A 21,469-nucleotide genomic window follows, 5' to 3' on the forward strand; every position below is an offset into this window, starting at 1 on the left:
TTTCAAATCAACAATGTTTTTTGTTGATTTGAACAAACAATTTTATTTTACATGATATTTGTTATGAACTGTTTCATTGTATAGTTCATACTGATGCTGAAGGAAGTCTGTTTCTTTATTACACAACCCCCCAATGGGACACTTTGAAGAGACAATGCACCAATATAGAAACTGAAAGTAACAAATGTGTGTCCTTACAGAGCTTTGTTGGAGGCTTTAACCACTGGCAGCAGCCTCAGAAAAACCTCCTCTGAAGCAGAGTATTCTTCAGGTCAAACACATCCAGATCTTTTCCTGATGACACTAAGATGAAACCCAGAGCTGACCACTGAGCAGGAGACAGTTTATCTGTGGAGAGACTTCCTGAACTCAGAGACTGTTGGATCTCCTCCACTAGAGAACGATCATTCAGTTCATTCAGACAGTGGAACAGATTGATGCTTTTCTCTGCAGACACATTCTCACTAATCTTCTCCTTGATGTATTGAACTGTTTCCTGATTGGTCTGTGATCTAATTCCTGTCTCTGTCACCAGACCTTGTAGGAGTCTCTGATTGGTCTGCACTGAAAGTCCCAGGAGGAAGCGGAGGAACAAGTCCAGGTGTCCATTTGGACTCTGTAAGGCCTGGTCAACAGCTCTCTGATGGAGAGACTTTAGTTTAGGTTATTAAATAATGAAGTTTTCTTAGATGTTTGTCTTTCTTTCATCAGATTGACTCCAGAGTTGATGAAGGTCAGATGAACATGAAGAGCAGCCAGAAACTCCTGAACACTCAGATGGACGAAGCAGAACACCTTGTCCTGGTACAGACCTCTCTCCTCTTTAAAGATCTGTGTGAACACTCCTGAGTACACTGAGGCTGCTCTGATATCAATGCCACACTCTGTCAGGTCTGATTCATAGAAGATCAGGTTTCCTTTCTGCAGCTGATCAAAAGCCAGTTTTCCCAGAGACTCAATCATCTTCCTGCTCTCTGGACTCCAGTGTGGATCTGTTTCAGCTCCTCCATCATACTTGACCTTCTTCACTTTGGTCTGAACCACCAGGAAGTGGATGTACATCTCAGTCAGGGTTCTGGGCAGCTCTCCTCCCTCTCTGGTCTCCAACACATCCTCCAGAACTGTAGCAGTGATCCAGCAGAAGACTGGGATGTGGCACATGATGTGGAGGCTTCGTGATGTCTTCATGTGGGAGATGATCCTGCTGGCCTGCTCCTCATCTCTGAATCTCTTCCTGAAGTACTCCTCCTTCTGAGGGTCATTGAACCCTCTGACCTCTGTCACCATGCCAACACACTGAGGAGGGATCTGATTGGCTGCTGCAGGTCGTGTGGTTATCCAGAGGAGAGCAGAGGGAAGCAGTTTCCCCCTGATGAGGTTTGTCAGCAGAACATCCACTGAGGTGGACTCTGTAGCATCAGTCAGGATCTCCTTGTTGTGGAAGTCCAGTGGAAGTCGACTCTCATCCAAGCCATCAAAGATGAACAGAACCTGGAAGTGTTCAAAGCTGCAGATTTCTTTGGTTTCACTAAAGAAATGATGAACAAGTTCCACCAAGCTGAACTTTTTCTCTTTCAGCACATTCAGCTCTCTGAAGGTGAATGGAAATATGAACTGGATGTTCTGGTGGGCTTTGTCTTCAGCCCAGTCCAGAGTGAACTTCTGTGTTAGGACTGTTTTCCCAATGCCAGCCACTCCCTTTGTCATCACTGTTCTGATTGGTTGATCTCTTCCAGGTGGGACTTTAAAGATGTCTTCTTGTCTGATTGTTGTTTCTGGTCTGTGTGGTTTCCTGGATGCTGTTTCAATCTGTCTGACCTCATGTTCATCATTGACCTCTCCAGTCCCTCCCTCTGTGATGTAGAGCTCTGTGTAGATCTGGTTCAGAAGGGTTGGACTTCCTGCTTTAGCAATTCCCTCAAACACAGACTGGAACTTCTTCTTCAGACCAGATTTAAGTTGATGTTGAAAAACTGCAGCAAAATGTCCTAAATTAACAAAATAACAAAAATCATATATGAAAGAAAATCATCTTTTGAATTTGATTACGTCACTTCAGCAAATGTGTAATTTATCTATCAATTAAATTTTTGAAGAAATCCTCTTACTGCTCTGCAGACGGTCAGCCAGCTCCTCCTGCTTCATCATCCTCAAGAAGATCAGTGTGATCTTCATCACTGCCTCTCTGCTGCTCCTCCTCTGCTCCTCATCCTCACCTCCCAACACCTCATCATCTCTCTGACTCTCTGAGAATGTTGGCTTCTCTGGACTCAGTAATTTCTGGATCTTCTTCAACTCGTTCTTCACAAAAGTGATCATGTTGTCCTCAAGCAGCTGGAACAGAATAATATACAAAGGAAACATCAGGCTGAAATAAATCTGGAGCCAAACACCTAGATGGACTCACAGTCCTCTACTTTACAAAGTCCAGCATGGAGATGACTGTGAACAGAACCCATGGAGAATTAAATGCTGTTCATGAACAGACCATAAATACAGAGTCCAATAGATGCTGCTGGACAGACGAACCACTGTGAACCTCTGAGCTCTGCTGGTCCACTCTGTGGAGGAACCAGGAACAATTAGGAAGTCAGGAAATATTTATTCAACAGTATTTACAGAGAAAATCAGTTTTCTTTTTTATGCTTTAAGATTTTAAATCATTTTAAAGCATAAAAACAGAACATCATATAGAGACAATATGAAGAATTTAGAAAGAGAAAGAAGAAGATGAACTACAGGGATGTAGGCCAGTAACACAGCAGATAATTTTAAAGTTAATGGTGAACTTGGACTTCAAACAGTCCAAACTGTCAGCAGATCTGATGCTTGTGGAGACAGTTTCCCAGAGCTTGGGGACAGTGGAAGTGAAGGCTCTGTCCACACAGGTCTTCAGGACAGTGTGGGACATCCATCAGGTTCTGATGACTAGATCTGAGGTGATGTGGACATGGAGGAGGTCTGATATATGTGAGTGTGTCCATGTGGGGTTCTCTCCTGAATGTTATAGAGGATTTTAAAATGAATCCTGTAGATCCCTGGAATCCAGTGAGCTCACATTGTATCTGTCCTCACAGAGACAATCAGAAGGTAAAGGGTCCATGAAGTGATATCTGGATGTGAGCAGTGAACCAGGTGATCTAAATAGTTGTAAAGATTTAATGTTCCTGCTGATCCCATTAAGAACCAGCAGAACCTCTGATGGTCCACATCAGCTCAGTTTGGTTGAGTTCCAGCAGATCTCACCAACCACATCATGAAGCTTTCCTTCCCTGCTGAACTGCTCTCACAATGCACACAGGAACCAAGTCCTGATGGACCAGAATGGCTTTACCAGGTATTTCCCAGTGGAAATGTGATCCACTGTTAGTCTGACATGGAGCCAGGAAGCAACAGAACATCATCATCAACATCCAGAGATAAAGATATGAAGGTGTTTTCATGAGAACAGAGCAGCTGATTTCTGTAGATAATGGATCAAACCTCTGGAAATATAACTGGAAACATCTGAGTTCTTACTGGTTCAATTTCCAGAGTTACAGCAGTTAGATACATCTCACCTCTCTGATGGTGGAGATCCAGGAGATTTAAAGTCAATGGGAACATCCTTTGACCTGTTGCTCTTAAAGGACACACAGCTGGGTTCTGGTTCTGGTTCTGGTTTGAGTCTCTGATGGATCCTGACAGAAACATGATGATTAAAACTGAATCAGCAAAGAGGAGCAGCAGCAGCTTCATCACCACGTCTGTTCTGGCCTGATATAGTGAACGCTGTGTGAAAAGGGCTGTGGACAGTTAGAGATGGTGACCTCACCTCTGACCTTTGCTCTGGCTCTCATCTTCCCACACAGAGTGGTTTTAGAGGGAGGGACTCCCTCCTCTCTGTCCTCACACTGATCCATGCTGCTGAATCCACATCAGCTCACACACACTTTCTAGCTTCACCTGCAGAGGAACACACATCATTCATCTGCACATCAACTCTGATCATCCTTTACATCATTAGTGCTGGAAAAAGATCAGCTGCTCCTCCTCTGATTGGCTCTTCTTCTCTGCTTCATATCAGTGTCAGGTGAATGCAGTCAGACATCAGAGAGGCAGAGGAAGCTGCCATCAGCTGCTGCACTTCTACTATCAGTCCACTAGATGGAGACATGGAGCAACATTTACATTCACTGATTCAACCTGAACAACAGGAAGGATTTTCTGCTCCTTCAAAGATTAACTATTTCATAATCTGACTGATAAATTGTTTTTTCTGACTTTAATGCTGGATTCCAGAGTTTGATTCCAGGAAATAAGACCAAGAATCAGTTTGTTCAGAGAAGAAAATAAAGAAAATCAGATGTTCAGCAGAGAACTTCAAACAGCAGAGATTTTAGTTTTTCAGCTGAAATCAGAAGTGAACATTTTCTCCAAAAATCAAAGTTCAAGTAGGAAACAAAGCAAACTTACAGTTTGTTCAAATGTTCCAAAGAGTTGATGAAGAAAATCTGAACAACAAGCTGAGACCCAACAGAATCACAGTAGATCCAGACTGGTGCCACAAATAAACAGGTTAGTTTAAACTGAAAGTGTTGTGAGGAGAAATGAGCGTAGACTGGTCTGACTGGTCTGACTGACTGGGAGTCAGAGGAAAGTTATTCTGTTGACGATTTAAGACAGGATCACTTTCCATAAAACTGGATCTGCTGTTATTCTGCTGATCCAGGTTCTGTTCAACACCAATTGAACCAGAACCTTTTTTAAACTTGGAACCAACTGATCTCTTCATTAATGGGGATTTGTCTCCCCCTGGTGGTGAAACTCTTACCTGCGTATTGTTTGGTTATTAATATCATGACGTGTTTTTACACGTTATGATATTAATGTCATAATGTTAATATCCAAAAGCTCTGTTTTGGATTACAGAGCTGTAATCTAGCTCTGTAATCCAAAAATTAAGAGACCACTTAAAATGATCAGTTTCTGTGATCTTATTTTTTTATAGGCTTATATTTGAGTAAAATGAACAATGTTCTCTTTTTCTATGAAGTATTGACAACATGTCTGACATTCCAAGCAAAAATGTGTTTGCAGAAAATGAGAAATGGTGAAAATAATAAAAAAGTTGAAGCGCTTTTAAACCACAAATAATCTAAAGAAAACAAGTTCATTTAAAATACTGATTTTACTCAGAAGTTCATAAATCATTTGGTGAATAACCAGGTTGTCAATGAGGTTCTCAGTGGTCTCCATGTTTTTTTTTTCATTGCTGGATGACCGCAACTGTAAAAAGTGATCAGAACCAGAACCAGTTCTAAGGTTTCATTTATCAGGACATGAATGACTTTAGGGTTTGTTTGTTTCTGCTCACCTGGAGCTCCAGCCGGGTGGAGTCAGTCTGAGTTCTTTCATCTAAAGAGAACATTGAAGATCCTCCTGGAACAAATGGAGCTTTGGAAAGAAATCAGCAGGAAGTGAAAGAAAAATGATCTTCATCACTTGTGAAGTGAACGACATCAGAGTTGGATTCATTGGAGTCACATGAAGATCAGAAAACTGAGGCTAGAATAATAAACATCATGTTAAATATTAGCTGCTTATATTGCTCTCAGTGAACTTTATTTGCTGGACTTTGATGAGAAAAAAAAATCTATGATAATCCTGATGTTACTATGAAGGAGTGTTTCTTCATCCAGTCATTTATTAAACTTGCCTGATTCTGTCTCACATTAAGCTCCACTGGGTCATCAATATGTGACTGAACAGTTCAGTCAGTTTAGCTCATTTTAGCAGAAACTGAAGGTAACAGACTGTGGGATAAATTGAATTGGACTCATATGAACATTCATGGTTTATCTGCACCAAAGCAATGTTAGAGTGGGAGATCCTGGATGTGGGGTGAGGGAGGTAAACTGGGTTACTGCTGACCAGCAACTCCTTCCCATTTCCTTAAACTACATCCACCTGCAGGAACAAGGAATGTGGCTTTTTGTCCACATGTGAAGCAGTGCTGACAGATATCACCCTGCATGCTTGGAATCCTTTAGTCCTCACAGATCTGCCATTAAACTGTAGATATGTTTAGAAACTGCAAAGTGATAATTTATTGTAGCTGTCCCCAGTAAGGAACCTGAATTATGTGGAAACCTTAAATGTATGGATTTTATTGCAGGATGATGCAAATGGCCAAGAGAACAAATGCAGAAAATGCTTCAATCTGTACCATTAGAAATGGTATAAATTGCTTTGCAGATCAGACATCAACTCCAACAGGGGGACGGATGGGACAAGAATTTTCCTTCCAAACATGAAAATATTTAGTTTTTACTTTAGACCTGGAAATGTAAATTTGACATAATATTTTCAGAATCATAAGTAGATCTGGTAAGGAAGTAAACCAGAAAGCCCTTATGATGCAACTTGTATATTTGACCCATTTCACTCAAAAACAAAAAACATTCAAAGGGATTTTTAACACTGATGTTTTAATTCAAAATTTCTTTGTGAATCAGTTCCTTCAGATACACATCATTTCATTCTCCTTCACTGTACAAGGTTATAAAAAGTTCACAGCAAAGCACAAACATACAAAATAGTCATTTTTACCAAATTCATGTTTTCCTCCTCTGCTCCTCCTTAAATAATCTGAACTCTGGTGAGGAACCAGCCATAGCAAAAAGATTCAAGTCAGTGTTTACAATCTTATTTACAGAGAACATTGATCAAAGTGCATTGAAGAGAGTCCTGATTTACAGTCACGTCTCTGAGGGAGGAAATATATTTACACTGTTTACAAACGCTGCAACCTGGTGATCTCAGCAGCAGCAATAATAATAATGCAATGAACAGAAGAACCTTAATGTCAGTCAGCAAAGCATGATCAGAAATATAACAATCTGTTTCATAATTAAATACTTTTAGTCTCCAGACTTGTTCCCCGTTGAGACTTGAGAACTTTGACCCGGTTTGAATCGGAACCAGGAAACGGGTTGATGAAGACGCCTGGTTCTTCAGAGGTTCAGTCCAGGCTGGACATGAAAGACCCTCAAGACAAAACTGTTCTCTGAACAGACGGCAAAGACGAAGTCGGAAAAGCAAGAATAAAAATTCATCAACACTGTGGAGTGAATGTGGAAAACTCATGGAAGTATTCACATAATAAATAACATTTCCTCTTCACCACAGATCAGGACTTAATGCACTTCTGAAGGCATGTGGTTGAACTGTAAGGTCCGCCGTTACGGCGAACCGTTGGCATCGTAACACGGAGGAGGTTTCCGCAAGGAGAAGAAATAAAAAACCAAAATCCTGAGAACGATCAGGATAAATCATCGTCTGTGTCACTATGGAAATCTGTCAACAGAAACAGAGGAAGGAAAAGATGGGATTTTATGTAACTGAGAGGAAATGGCAGCATTTTCAACCACATCACAAAATATTGACTTGAAGATTTCCAAATATCAGATTTTAAAAAATTAAACTCACGCTGGGTAGGTGTGGCCCACGTTGGCGCCGTGGCGGGTGATGTCGATGTTGAGGTCTTCTTCTGTGGTTTTCAGGTAGACTGGGTTGTCAAAGTTCATGCTCTCTGGTTCTCAGCTGCCAGTTCTCCATCAGGTAGGCGCCCCTCCGGCCATGGCCAGCAGCACTGCAGCAGAGACACAGGCTGCTGGGAAACAGATTTGACCTCATGTTTGACCTTAGAGGAGGAGGCAGAGGCACTTACAGACAGGTAGGATGGCCCAGGCAGCAGCAGAGCCTCTGGCTGTGGAGTCACCTGGATAGATGTGCTCACATTGTTCTCGGAAGAGACGACAAAATCAGTAACTTCCAAAACCTTAAAGAGTTTCGGATAGGGTCATGGTCTACACAAAACCTGCAAAACTCAATCTTAGATAATGTTCAAGTCTGCTTAGTTCAGTGAGCTGTTTTAAGACTTATTGTCTCCAATTCCAAAATAAAATATAAACAGATTCACAACTGTACAATTGTATAGCTTTGAAAAGTTGAAGTGGAGCCTCCTGCACAAACAAGCAGCAAGTGGTTTCTAGATTCCTGTAGTCTTTTCCAGCAGCCATTGTACAGTGCAAACAGCATGTAACGGATTGTAAAATGAAATGTCTAAATTATTTGTAGTTTATTTAAATTAAACAATTTAAATGAATTCTAATTTAAGACTGTTGCAGATTGTTTATGTATGTTTGTCTGTTTTGGTTTGCATTGTTGGTGATTTATTTGGTTTAATGGTATTTTGTAATGTTTTGGGATTTTTTTTGTTTAATACGTACCTCACGGGCTGCCGTAGAGAAAGAGGGCAGGGCCTATAAAACTGGGGAATTGCAGTGAACCAAATGAACTGTCAAACGTTGGACTAAGAAATGGCGTTCCCCAGTAAAGGCAGCGAGGTACGTTTTTGTTTGTTGTTGTATTGTTGATTTGTGTTTGTATTTTAATATTTGTATTTGTTTAGTTTTCACGGTGATGGTGATGATGATGGTGATGATGATGGAGGTTTTGAAGTCAAGTGACCTGACGATGATCCAGCAAAATCATCAAAGGAGAAATAAAGCCAATATCACCTGTCGAGACCGGCTGTTTTTTAATTCAAGTACTGGGGATCAGCTATAGTGAAAACTCGTAATCTCCGTGTGTCGCCTTCCACTGACGGTGAGACGTTTGGTACGGACATCGCCGAAGTTTGTCGCTCCTCGGAATCAACGCTACAATGAGGAACTGTCTTCGCGCTGGATCCAAGTTTGTATCAGAAACTGAATCTGACAGATGACCACTGGAGCGGTGAGACATTGACTGATCAATCAACGCGGAAATAACGGCACCTGCTCGATATTTATGAACTGAGTTTAGACCGCTATTGGGTCAAATGAAATTCTGAATTATTAATAAGGTAGTAGCTTATGTAAGAAAAAATTATTAAAAAAAAAAAAAAAAAAACAATGGTGTTTTGTAATTAAATGTTAAGTTTGAATGTGGGTTTAATTTCACTGTAAGGTCTTAGAGTTAAGATGTCACTGCCAAATGAAATGGATCTTTCTGCTGAAGATGTGAAAACTGAAGAAAAGCCAAAGGGACAAGAGTTGGTTTCAGGTCCTCGCACAAGAAAGTTGACTGAAAAGGGAGAGCAGTACAGAGAAGAAGAGTCTGCAAAACAGATAAAGGCATTTCTTAAGTCTTATGCATCCTGGAAACAAACTGCAAGAGAAGCAAGGAAGAAACTAAAGAGTTTCTGCTCTGAGGAGAATCTGGATGAAATAAATAAGCAAGTCCAGAACAGTCTTGATAAAGTGAAACAGAATTATGAGTTTCTTCAACGTAATTTTTTAAATACTCCAGATATTGTGCAAAACTAGATGCCTGTACTATATTAACAAATGAGATTTATGATCTTGTGTGTAAGCGTTTAGAAAGGGGTATTGTTGAGGAAAACTTTAATCAAGAAGTTGAAAAGGAAAGAGTGAGAGAAGTCTTAAATAGAGATGAATATCAATCTGTTTTTGGAGAAGCGTCTATTGAAAGTTCTCCCTGCAGTTCATCAATTACTAGCTCCAAGGTTTCTCAGGGGCGTGTAATGGCAGAAGCTGATCTTGCAGCCAAAAGGGTTCAAGTTAGATCAATGTTGGAGATTGAAGCTCAGCATGCTAAAGTCAGTAAACTTGAATGTGACTGGAAATGTCATGAGTCCCAGATTATGGCAGAAATGAAGCAGAAGGAAGCTGAAGTGCTACAGCAGCTTGATGAAGAGAAGAGCAAGTTAAAGGTAATGCAAACAGACATGGAAGTTAAGATGGCTGCAGCTCGGGTTGATGTTTACAGCAGACTTGAAGATGGTGTTGAAAAGGGAAATCTTGATTTTAAGTCTGAGGTTAAATCAGAGCAAACACTGAAACACCCAAGTCATAAAGCTGCAAAGGTTGCATCAATTCTACCACCTCATGTTTGTGCTGAGATTCCTGCAGTGAACTTGGCTGAAGCCTTAACGAGCTCATTGAGTTTAAGTCGCCTTCCTGTTCCTGAACCTGCTATATTCTCTGGTGACCCTTTGAAATTTGTGGACTTTAAAATATCATTCACAACTTTAATTGATTCAAAATCCATCTCTGCTGGGGAAAAAATGTTGTATCTGAAAAGTTATCTTTCAGGAGAAGCCCGAAAGGCTGTAGAAGGTTTCTTTTACAGAAGCTCTGAGGACGCATATGAAGGTGCTTGGTCAGTTTTACAAGATAGGTATGGAAACCCATTTGTCATCCAGAAAGCATTTAGGGATAAACTTATGTCATGGCCAAAGATTGCACCAAACGATCCATTGTCTCTCAGAGATTTTGCTGACTTTTTGAAAGGTTGTGAAGAGGCTATGCCTCAAGTAAAGGGACTGTCCATCTTAAATGACTGTGAGGAAAATCATAAGATGTTGAAGAAGTTACCAGACTGGGTTGTACGTAAATGGAGTAGAGTTGTTGTTGAAGTACTTGACGCATGTGGAGAATATCCATCCTTTGAATGTTTTTCTAGATTTATACAAAAGGAAGCACGTATAGTATGTAACCCTGTTGCTTCTCCATTTTTGTTAAAGTCTAGAACTTCTTCAAATGACCTTTCCAGGAAAGCAAAGGTTCTTAACACCAGTACAGAGTTTAAGAAACAAGAAAGTGTTCATGGTTTAAAATCTAAACTGCCTTGCTTGGTTTGTGCAGACATGTCACACAGTGTTGCTAAATGTCCTAAATTTGCAGTTAAATCAATGGAAGACAAAAGATCATTTATATATCAGAACCATCTTTGTTTTGGATGCTTAAGGAAAGGTCATTTATTGAAAGATTGTAAAACGCGGCATGTTTGTGGGGAGTGTAGACGGCATCATCCTACTTGTTTGCACAAGGAGAGAGTGAGATCTCATGATGTTGCTCAGCAGTGTTCCATAACTCCAGAAGAAACACCTCAGGTTTCTCATAGTGTTTTATCTCATGCACTCATCCGAAACATTTCTGCTACATCAAGTATTGTTCCAGTTTTCCTGTCCTCTGTGAAGGATCCTGGGAAGGAAATACTTACATATGCACTCCTTGATACTCAGAGTGACTCCTCCTTTGTTTTAGAAGATCTTGTGAGAAACTTGATTGTTGAAACCAAACCAGTACAGTTAAAACTTAGTACCATGGTTTCTGTTGATACACCCATTTCAAGTCAAAATGTGTATGGCTTGCAGGTTCGGAGTTTTTTCTCTGATACTTGTATACAGTTGCGGCAAGCATATACACGTGACTTTATTCCTGTTGATACATCTTGCATACCAAGTAGAAGTACAGCATTACAGTGGCCTCATCTTAAACATCTAGCTGGCAAAATGCCTGCTTTGCAAAATTGTGAAGTAGGTTACTTATTGGTTTTGACTGTCCTTCTGCTTTGGCTCCCTTGGAGGTTGTTGTTGGTGGGGAAAATGAACCTTTGCTCAGAAGACTGCTCTTGGTTGGAGTATTATTGGGGCAATTAATCCACATTTAGATCGGCAAGGAAACCAAAGATATGTACACAGAGTGATGGTGAAAGAAATGCCCACTCCATTAACTTCTGATGTTTTAAGAGCTTTGGAGTTGGATTTTAATGAAAGGGGTTCAGAAGGAAAATGTGTTTCCCAAGATGACATTCGGTTCATACGACTTCTGAGCGAAAACATTATACAAAAAGATGATGGCCATTTGGAGATGCCCCTTCCATTTAAAACATCCTGCCTTCCTATGTTGCCAAACAATAAGACACTGGCTACCGTTCGTTTACAACATCTGAGGAGAAGGTTAAAGAGAAATGATCAGTTCTACAATCATTATAAAACATTTATGGAGTCTATCATTAACTGTGGAGATGCTGAACTAGTTTCTGAGGAAAATGCCAATGATGGTTGTGAGTGGTATTTGCCTCATCATGGGGTGTATCATTCAAAGAAACCAGATAAGTTAACGGTAGTGTTTGACTGCTCAGCTAAATTTCGTGGCATCTCTTTGAATGATACTTTGTTGACTGGTCCAGATTTGATCAACTCTTTAACTGGAATCCTCTTGCGTTTCAGAAAAGAAGCTGTGGCTATTACTTGTGACATTGAAAGGATGTTCACCAGTTTTATGTTGCGTCTAACCATCGCTGTTACCTGAGGTTTTTATGGTGGGAGCAAGGAGATTTGGAAAGTGAGCCTAAAGAATATCAAATGAAGGTCCATCTTTTTGGTGCTGCCTCCTCTCCAGGCTGTGCTAATTTTGGTCTGAAATATTTGGCACAACCGCAGAGATTAAAGTTTCCATCTGCAGCAGCATTTGTGGAGAATAATTTTTATGTTGATGATGGTCTAATAAGTGTTCCTACAGCTAATGACACTCCAGATTTTTTGGAACGTTTCACTAAGTTTTCATCTTGGTCAAAATTGATTAAAGTTGTTGCCAGAATCAAAAGACTTGGATGCCACAACAAATGCTATTCAAACGTGGTGAGTGTTAAAGAACGGGAAGATGCTGTTAAATCAGTGGCGAAACTTGTACAAGAACAGGCTTTTGGCTCCGAGATGAGGTTGTTAAAAGGGGGAGACATCCTTCCCGTTCTAGCCCTTTGTTCAATTTGAATCCTATTGTAAAAGATGGACTGCTGCGAGTTGGTGGACGATTAAAACATTCACCTCTTAGTGAAGATTTTAGATATCCACTGATTTTGCCAAAACACAGCCATGTTACTCATCTTATTTTGTCTTACTGTCACAATCAAGTAAGTCATCAAGGCAGAGGTCAAACTCAAATGCAGGTCCGGCTTAATGGGTTTTGGATTATTGGCTGCAGCAGGTGGTGGCTCAGATGATTCATAAATGTGTGCAGTGCAGGAAGATCAGACGTCCAGTGGAAGAACAACTTATGGCTGAGCTTCCAAAAGAACGCTTGGAAGCATCTGCACCATTTACCTATTGTGGAATGGACTGTTTTGGTCCTTTTATTGTTAAAAGAAATCGTAAGGAATACAAAAGGTATGGGTTGTTGTTCACCTGCCTTTATTCAAGAGCTGTTCACATTGAAATGTTGGAGGATTTGTCCACAGATTCTTTTATTAATGGCCTGCGCTGTTTCATTAGTTTGAGAGGAGCCGTTCGCCAGATATATTGTGATCAAGAAGAAATTTTGTAGGAGCCCAAAATGAGTTTAAACAATGTGGTCCTAAACATTTGGAGTCTTTCCTGGCAGAAAATCAATGTGAGTTCATTTTTAATGTACCATCAGCAAGTCATGCTGGTGTGTTTGGGAGCGTCAGATACGAACCATTCGAAATGTATTAGCTTTTACTCTATCACAAAACTTGGAAACTTGATGATGCTTCATTAAGAACTTTCTTTTATGAAGCCATGGCCATAATTAATAGTCGTCCTTTAACACTGAAGGGAATGAATGACCTGGTTCTCTTGAACCTTTAACTCCTAACCATCTGCTTCAGATGAAGTCTGAGTCTGCCTTGCCTCCTGTAGGAAAATTTGTGAGGGAGGATATCTATTCCTCAAAACGTTGGTGCCGTGTGCAGTTTTTGGTTGAGCAGTTTTGGAGTCGGTGGAAGAGAGAATACCTCCAGAATATTTCCATTAGACAAAAATGGCATGTAGTTCGGCGCAATTTAAAAATAATGATATTGTAATAGTAAAAGAGGATTTTCTCCCAAGAAATAGGTGGCAGTTGGGTCGTGTTGTTGAAACAATTGTTGATAGCGATGGCTTGGTTCGAAAAGTAAAATTGAGGACAGGAGAACAAAGATCAGGTAGGGATATTATTTCTAAGAGTTCAGTAATAGAAAGACCGGTGCAAAAATTGGTGGTGTTATTAGAAAATGATTTGTAAACTTAATGTACACAGACGAGCATGTTTTTAAACAATCTGCATGATTTAAAAAAAAAAAAAAAAAAAAAAAACCTTTTAAATAATGCATAATTTTAGTAATGGTTCATGCATTATTGGTGGGAGTGTAACGGATTGTAAAATGAAATGTCTAAATTATTTGTAGTTTATTTAAATTAAACAATTTAAAATGAATTTCTAATTTAAGACTGTTGCAGATTGTTTATGTATGTTTGTCTGTTTTGGTTTGCATTGTTGGTGATTTATTTGGTTTAATGGTATTTTGTAATGTTTTGGGATTTTTTTTGTTTAATACGTACCTCACGGGCTGCCGTAGAGAAAGAGGGCAGGGCCTATAAAACTGGGGAATTGCAGTGAACCAAATGAAACTGTCAAACGTTGGACTAAGAAATGGCGTTCCCCAGTAAAGGCAGCGAGGTACGTTTTTGTTGTTGTTGTATTGTTGATTTGTGTTTGTATTTTAATATTTGTATTTGTTTAGTTTTCACGGTGATGGTGATGATGATGGTGATGATGATGGATGTTTTGAAGTCAAGTGACCTGACGATGATCCAGCAAAATCATCAAAGGAGAAATAAAGCCAATATCACCTGTCGAGACCGGCTGTTTTTTTTAATTCAAGTACTGGGGATCAGCTATACAGCAGTAAAACCTGCTGGGATGTTTCATTTGGAGGGTTTTATAAAGGCTCATTTTCTGAAGCAGAAAATATTTGCCAAATATCAGCTTGGTGTAAATCTAAAGCTCTCAATCAAAACGAGCTTCAGCGAATTCCTGCATTAATCTTTACAAATGCAGAATAGGGGGGTAAAAAAAAGGTCCAATAGCAAAACTAAAAATCTTCCAGCAGGTTTTGAGGTTTGTAAACTACATTGAGGGCAAGAATGTAGGTTTTGTTTGAGCCAAATATTGCATGTGTACTTCCCATTTTCTACCACTAGATGGCGCTCCTGTACTAGATTAATTTGTCAGAGCTTTAAACTCTTCCAGCAGCAGAGAGGTGATGACCTAATGTCACATGGATTGTTCAGCATTTAGCAACAAGTCACAGGGATTCCTCATGTTTCTGATTAAGATCAAAATTACTTCAGTAAAAATAAAACAGGGAATTTAAGTTCTTCCAAGAGTTCCAGGTTGAAATGATCCAACTGAACATTTATAATCTCAGCTGGATTAGAAGATTTGAGGAATTACAGGTTAATTTCAGCTCTTAGATTCAGATCAGGACCAAAGCAGCAGAAGTTTCAGTTAAAGCAGAAGAGAAGGTTAATTCAGAAAAATCTTTGCCAGGAGGAGAAAAACTGGAAGCTACTTGATTTGAGAGCCCAGCATGCTGAGATGACGGCGTTAGGTTTTACCTTTAGGCTGCGTTACAGCTTCACTACCGTCCTCACAGGAAGAGTCTGTCACTAGAAGAGCAACAACAAACCTTAAGCATTCAAGGTCGTCCCATTTCTGAGTTCTCTTTGAATGTAGACAGATCTCTGGAGAGTAAACTGGTTTATCTGATGCAAATCAAGAGGATGGGAGAGTCGCTGCAATCTGCATGAATGGTTTCACCATCCTGTAATAAACGACTCACACTGGGAAGTCTGGTCCTTTTGCCTGGAAAGGCCAGTTCATGTGGGGAGGTGTGAATGTGGAACTGAACTCTGGTCCACCTACAAACATCGGCCTGTTTGGTTGAAGTGAAGGCTGGTGCAGTTTGAATGCATATGAACGAACCACAGATTGTTCCTAAAGCAGGAAGTGAACTACAGCGTAGGGCATTCTGGGTAAATACAGTGAAACAAATGCTAGCTAGTTTAGTGCTAACGGGAGAAATGGCTTGTGGTCTTTTGCCAAAGACAAAATAAAACTAAAATCTGATGTCACTTTTTGTGATGAAGGTTATTTATAGTAATTTATTGAATATACTGGATCCTTTGGTCTTATTGCACAAGGATCAGAGGCGTCGTCACACTGTGTGCATAAACTTCTATTTGAGTTCTGCAGCCAAATCTGGATTCCTAATGTAGAACAAATTGCAGGGTTCATTTTGTTAAATTATCCCACATATAGCATATTATTAGGCTCTGAAAACAGTCAGTAATGATCATATTCCTGTGAATTATTACAAATATCAAGAAGCTGCTGACATTTCTGATGAGCTTTGAGTTTCTCGGTTCTGATCAGTCATTCTGTGAAGAGGAAAATAAAAGCTTTCTTCATGAAATGTAAACAAATCTCCCCACTCAAAGCATTATGGGATTTCAAGTTTCTCATTGTAAGCAATGAGAAACTGAAACGTCTATGATTTCAGCTCCAACTGGAGGAAAAACCTCCACTGATCTGTAACGGCGTGAACAATAAAAACAGTCGTTTGTCGCTGTGAGTTGAGCTTCTGTTCACTTTGTGTTTCTAACTGGATTAGAGTCGGCCGGAGCAGCAGCCTCACAAAGCTCTACAGTTCCCGGTCGGCCCAGCTGGAAAATGGGCTGGACGGGCAGGAATTAGTCTTAAAGGGACAGGCACCCATTTTCACTGCAACCAACAGAGGTTCAGCCTCCAAATAGGATTTAAGTAAGCTTCCCAATATAAAGAACTAAAATTGACCAAGTTTAGGGTAAATACTTCAATGAAATGTGGAACAACCAGAAACTAAAGGGGAAATGGAAGCAAACTCAGAAGATCAAGGATGCAGTCGAGCTGGGTGATAAAATTTAGTTTTTAAGGTTTGATATCTGAAAGATATGGATTCCCCCCGTTCTGTTGGGTTTTTTGAACCGACAACCTCAGCATGTTTTATACTCCCAGTTAAAACTCTTAATCCTCCACAGATTCTCAGCGTTTCCTGCAGTTTGTTCTGAGCGCCGTCATGAAGACGGTCCAGCGATCCGCGAGTCCCGGCTGGAACCAGAGTCCAATTAGTGCTGCGGATTCAGCTGTCAGGTTTCTGTTGGGTTTGAAAAGGCTAATCTGTGAAAGGAGCGAAGCCGCAGGGAAAAACAAAGCGAGTCTCTAAGCAACCGGTCGTCCAGCAGGAGGGAAAGGCCAGCGCCGCTGCTCTGCCTTCACTCCTGCAACCGCTAATTGTTGCAAACAATCCTGGAGCCGCTGCAAACTGGACCACTGCAGACATTTACCCACAACTTAAAATTCAAGACGCCGCTTCCTTTTCTCCTCTAGAAGCCTTAAAAACAGGCGAGTGGTTCTTACTATATTGAAAACAAAAAAGACTTCAGCAGTGGAAAGAGGTTGATGTTGAAAAGCTGCAGCAGCAGAATCAGTGTTTGCATTTCTGTGCAGAGCTCACCGGGTCTGCAGCGCTGGCCGTCTGCTGCCAGCTCCTGGCCTGCAGGACACACGCAGCTGTACTTGGGGAATGTTTGTTGATCTGAGGAGCAGGAAGACACAAGAAGCTGCAGCCGCCATTTTCACTTTTCTCTGTGCACCAGTTGGTACCTGCAGAAAAACAACATGAATAAATCACTGAGTGTAACTGAAGCCCAAATCAAGCTGGAGAACTTGTTCCACACCAGTTCTGGGTTAAACTGGGTGACCTTTGACCCCTCACCAGCCAGCTGGATCAGCTCATGGTAGACGATGACGTCCTGAGGGTCGTTCAGGTTGCTGGCGAGCGTGACGACATCAGAACCAGAGAACTTGTTGGCGCCGAAGATGGCTTTGTTTTCACCGTCCGTCCAGAAAACCCGATCCTGCCAACAGAACCAAACATGGCCGACTTTTACATACTGATCATTTCAGTAATCAATTATTCTGATCAATGGTAATATTTTTTTTACAGATTTTTATTTGACTAAAGCCTTTTTGTACAATTAGAAATAATTCTGTAAACATTTTATTGCTTAAAACTTTGTATTTGACTGTTATGTTTTATGAAACATTTTGAATTTGCTGAAATGTGCTAAACAAATAAACTTTATTAAAAAGCAGCAGCATTTCTTCAGTAAGTCTAAATGAACGAAAGCTGAAGGCCAAACGAACCTCGAACACGGTGAGAGCGAATGGATGAGCCAGGAAGTCTGCAGACTAAATGAGGCCTAATCGATGTTCTTAGTGACCAGAGGATCAATAAGGCCTTAATCAGCCCAGAGGTTCAAACTGATGAAACATGAGGATGGAGGCTCTATTAAAACATTCCTCACCATCTTCCATGTTCTTTCAGCAAACAGTTGAGACAGAGCTGGTTTTGGTTCCACCACTATTGACCTGCTGCTTTAGCCGCCATTGAAAGTTTTATTAAAAGTCTGTCTGTCAGGATTCCGGTTGTGAGAGCGTGTGCGTGAGAGTGTGAGTGGGAGTGTTACATCTTCTTTCAGCGAGGATCTTCGTGAGGAGCCTGTGGAGCCAGCGCAGGTGACGCTGATTTGCCTCATCAGCGTGCTGGAATATAGGAGCGGCAGAATCCTCCAGTCATCCCTAGATGGTTAACGCTACCGGTAGTCACTCTGGCCTCACCTGTTGAAAACTTGTTTCTTGAACCTTGTTGTGTAACTCGAAGTTACTTACTCTCCGTATCCTGTTCGTTTCCAGGACTTTTTGTGTTCTCGTTTCAAGAAGCTCCTGAGATTGCCTGCCTGCTCCGCCGTTTCCACTGACTCCATCCTGTTCCAACCACCCGAGCTAACTCCTCGCACTCCCTCCGGCACCGTTGCACACCCTCACGCCGGATCCTGACGCCTCACCCCTAAGCTCTGGAAAATCCGCACCAATGTAAACCAGCTCCTGATTCCTCCTCCGAACTCACATTCTGAACCCATTATAATTCAGCTCTCGTTTCAGGCCAACCTGGTCGAGCGACCCTCGCCGCATATCGAAGTCCAGAGGACTGAATTTTATTTGTCCTGTTGTAAATAAATCACTTACCTTTCTATCCAGTGTGTGGTTACTGCATGTGGGTCCGCAAGTTAAATCAAACCATGTCACTGTCAGTCTGCAGATCATGTGACCAAACCAGAAAACACACTGAAAACATAGAGAACAGCAAGAAAAAGGGAAAGTTATCAAAAATGTTCATACTCGAGGAAAGTATGATGTTCTCCAAAATATGCTAAAGTAAAGTAGTGAAGTATTTTTACTTTGTTACTATACAACACTGAATCAAATAAATACACCACAAGATTCATTGTATTTCATTGAGATGTTAAGGAACAGACCACCACAAGGTCCAGAACCTTTGTGAAGTCAATGAAAGCGATTGATGGTTTTAAATACTTTACAAAATAAAGTAAGATGCTTTTGTGTGAGTCAACGTGTCTCCTGCATCAGGTAAAGCTGCAAGTCTTTCAGGTTTTGTTTTTACCACCTTTGCACATCTGATAGGCAACATTGTTGCCATTCTTCTTGACAAAATAAAAAAAACAAACTCATCCACTGTGAATGGAGACTGTCTGTGAGTATCGATTTACAAGTCTTTTAAGAGATGCTGAATTGAGGTTTGGATTTTGTCTGCCTCATTCTAAATCAGGACATGGTTTAAGTAAATGAGTAGTTTTGACTGCGTGTCTAGGGATGTTGTCTGAGGTTTGTTCTCTAACAAACATCTGAGTACATCAGTCGACTGCTTTCTGACGTCTAAAAATCATTTTATTTTGAGGAATCAAACTACAGCATATTTAAATTGATCTTTTTCTTAAGAAACTTGAAAAACCATAGAACTATCTTCTTCCACTTTGAAATTATACATTGTCTTGTGTTGTAGATAATGTAACATCCATTTGCTGCTGTAATGAGACAAATTATTACAAAAAGTTCAAGGATAAGTAATCTTTTGTAAGGCCCACTACTTCAGTGTGGTTTAAAACATGGTGGCACAAGGCTGTCAGGTTCCCCATCGCCCTCCACCTGGACAATTTATCTGAACAAAACACCAAGGTCCAATAGGACCGGCAGTCAAAGTCAATAATTCCCACATTGATCTGTTCTTTTTTTTCTGCTTTCTCGTGGGTCTCAAAACACAAAAGACTTGACATGTGATGTTCTCTTTGATAACTGCCTTTTCGGACGGCAATTGTGAGCTGATAGAACCAATGAACAAATTGATTTACTTGGTGCTTGTGAAAGGTAGTTTCTTGTTTCAAAGGCTCCTGAAGTTGTCCACAGATCTCAGTCCTTGCACCTTTTTCAAACGTAGCAGCAGGTGTTTTATTTCTGGCCGTGTCTTTTTGTCTTTCAAATATCCCTCTTTGACAAAATCCTTCAAAGCCACTGAAGCAGAAATAAAAGCCCTTTGTGGGATGGCTCACTCTGCCAAAGTTTCATAGAGTGGACTTTAGCTCTGGCATATTCTTGTTTATATCCACATGTATTCCACACTCAGCACAAGACTAAGAAATCATGCAAGAATAACATGCAAGAAAGAGCATGACATGTACCGACCATCAGGCATGGAGTCTTTGAAATATAAACTGATTGGGTCTGGTTTTAATTTACAAAGTCAAACTGAAAATAGCAGCACATGAAGTCACAAAGTTGATAAAAGTCTGTCTTTAAAACATTGCTAACCTGTTTTTCACTTTTTGTCAAAAGATACTCAAAGGTTGTTGGCAGGTGGGTGACAATATGAATCTAACTGGTCAGTGATGTTGCCATGGTCATTTAAAAGTTTAGTGGTCGACATAAAATGTTTGTTCAGATTAAGGAAGATTGTCTTCATTCATGTTTGAGCCGTCAATGACGACTAATCTGTGATTTGGTAAAGCAAAATAATCCAAATCAGAGCAGAAAGCAGATGGCACTAAATTCATGCAAATGCAAATCTGCCCATCAATAATTTGCACTTGCTTATGCGACAGGTTGGGGTTGTTTTTAGTTCAGCCACAAACACAGAACATGCAGGAAAATGTTCAGAGAGAAAGATGTGCTTCTTTCACTTTTCATAACTTGACTGAGTAAAAACAGAACTGAGCTTCTGAATGCATATGATGCACAATTGTAGATTCCTAAAGGCCTCAGAATAATGTGTTTCTGTAGCTTGTTGATTTTATATCACAGAATGACAAGAATGCATCAAAAGCATTGAAAGCACTGATTAAAGTTTAGAAGGGATACGATTGGACAAACTGTGTGAACAAATTAAGGGGCAAAATCACAAAGATATTTCCAGTAGCTAATTGTGTGTGGACAATTTCAGCTAACTCTGAAACCAGCAACAGAAACATGTTTTCTAATTTCTTCACAAAGCCAATAGTCTTTCTCAGCTTCTCAGCTGTTTGTTCACTGATTTAGTTGATTATGTCCTTGTCTGTCTGTCTATTTACATAAAAAGTAGTAAAATAGTTGCAGAATTTGAAAAATGTGAATTTATTTGCACAAATTAGATTTCATGGCAAAAATACTGTGTGGTTAGAAATCCTGACAAATGGGAAAATAAAACGGTTGGCAACTCAGGTGTGTCAGAGACGTTGAATTAATCTTCTCCTTTATTGAGGGATCCCTTGTATTTTTACAAATAATTTCTCCATTTCTTCCAACAGATGCTTCACATGATCCTGCAGAGATTACTAAACTCAATTCAACAAATTTAACTGAGCACAATTTGGGTGAGTTGAACTGAGGAATCTTCTGCTTATTATGCTGATGGCGAGAAAAGG

General features: G+C 40.3%; 1 long non-coding RNA gene and 1 pseudogene across 1 annotated transcript; one reads left to right on the forward strand and one right to left on the reverse strand.

Annotated features, from left to right (window-relative positions):
* Positions 1-8,157: 8,157 nt before the first annotated feature.
* LOC129352037 (uncharacterized) lies at positions 8,158-8,569 on the forward strand. Its single transcript, XR_008604836.1, has 2 exons — positions 8,158-8,390; positions 8,456-8,569. It is a non-coding gene; the product is annotated as an uncharacterized LOC129352037 (long non-coding RNA).
* A 7,748-nt stretch (positions 8,570-16,317) lies between these two features.
* On the reverse strand, positions 16,318-18,481 carry LOC129351992 (very low-density lipoprotein receptor-like; annotated as a pseudogene).
* Between the last annotated feature and the right edge of the window lie 2,988 nt (positions 18,482-21,469).

The sequence above is a fragment of the Poeciliopsis prolifica genome, unplaced genomic scaffold (assembly GCF_027474105.1).
Source record: "Poeciliopsis prolifica strain line A6 unplaced genomic scaffold, Auburn_PproV2 SCAFFOLD071, whole genome shotgun sequence".
Classification (NCBI taxonomy): Eukaryota; Metazoa; Chordata; class Actinopteri; order Cyprinodontiformes; family Poeciliidae; genus Poeciliopsis; species Poeciliopsis prolifica.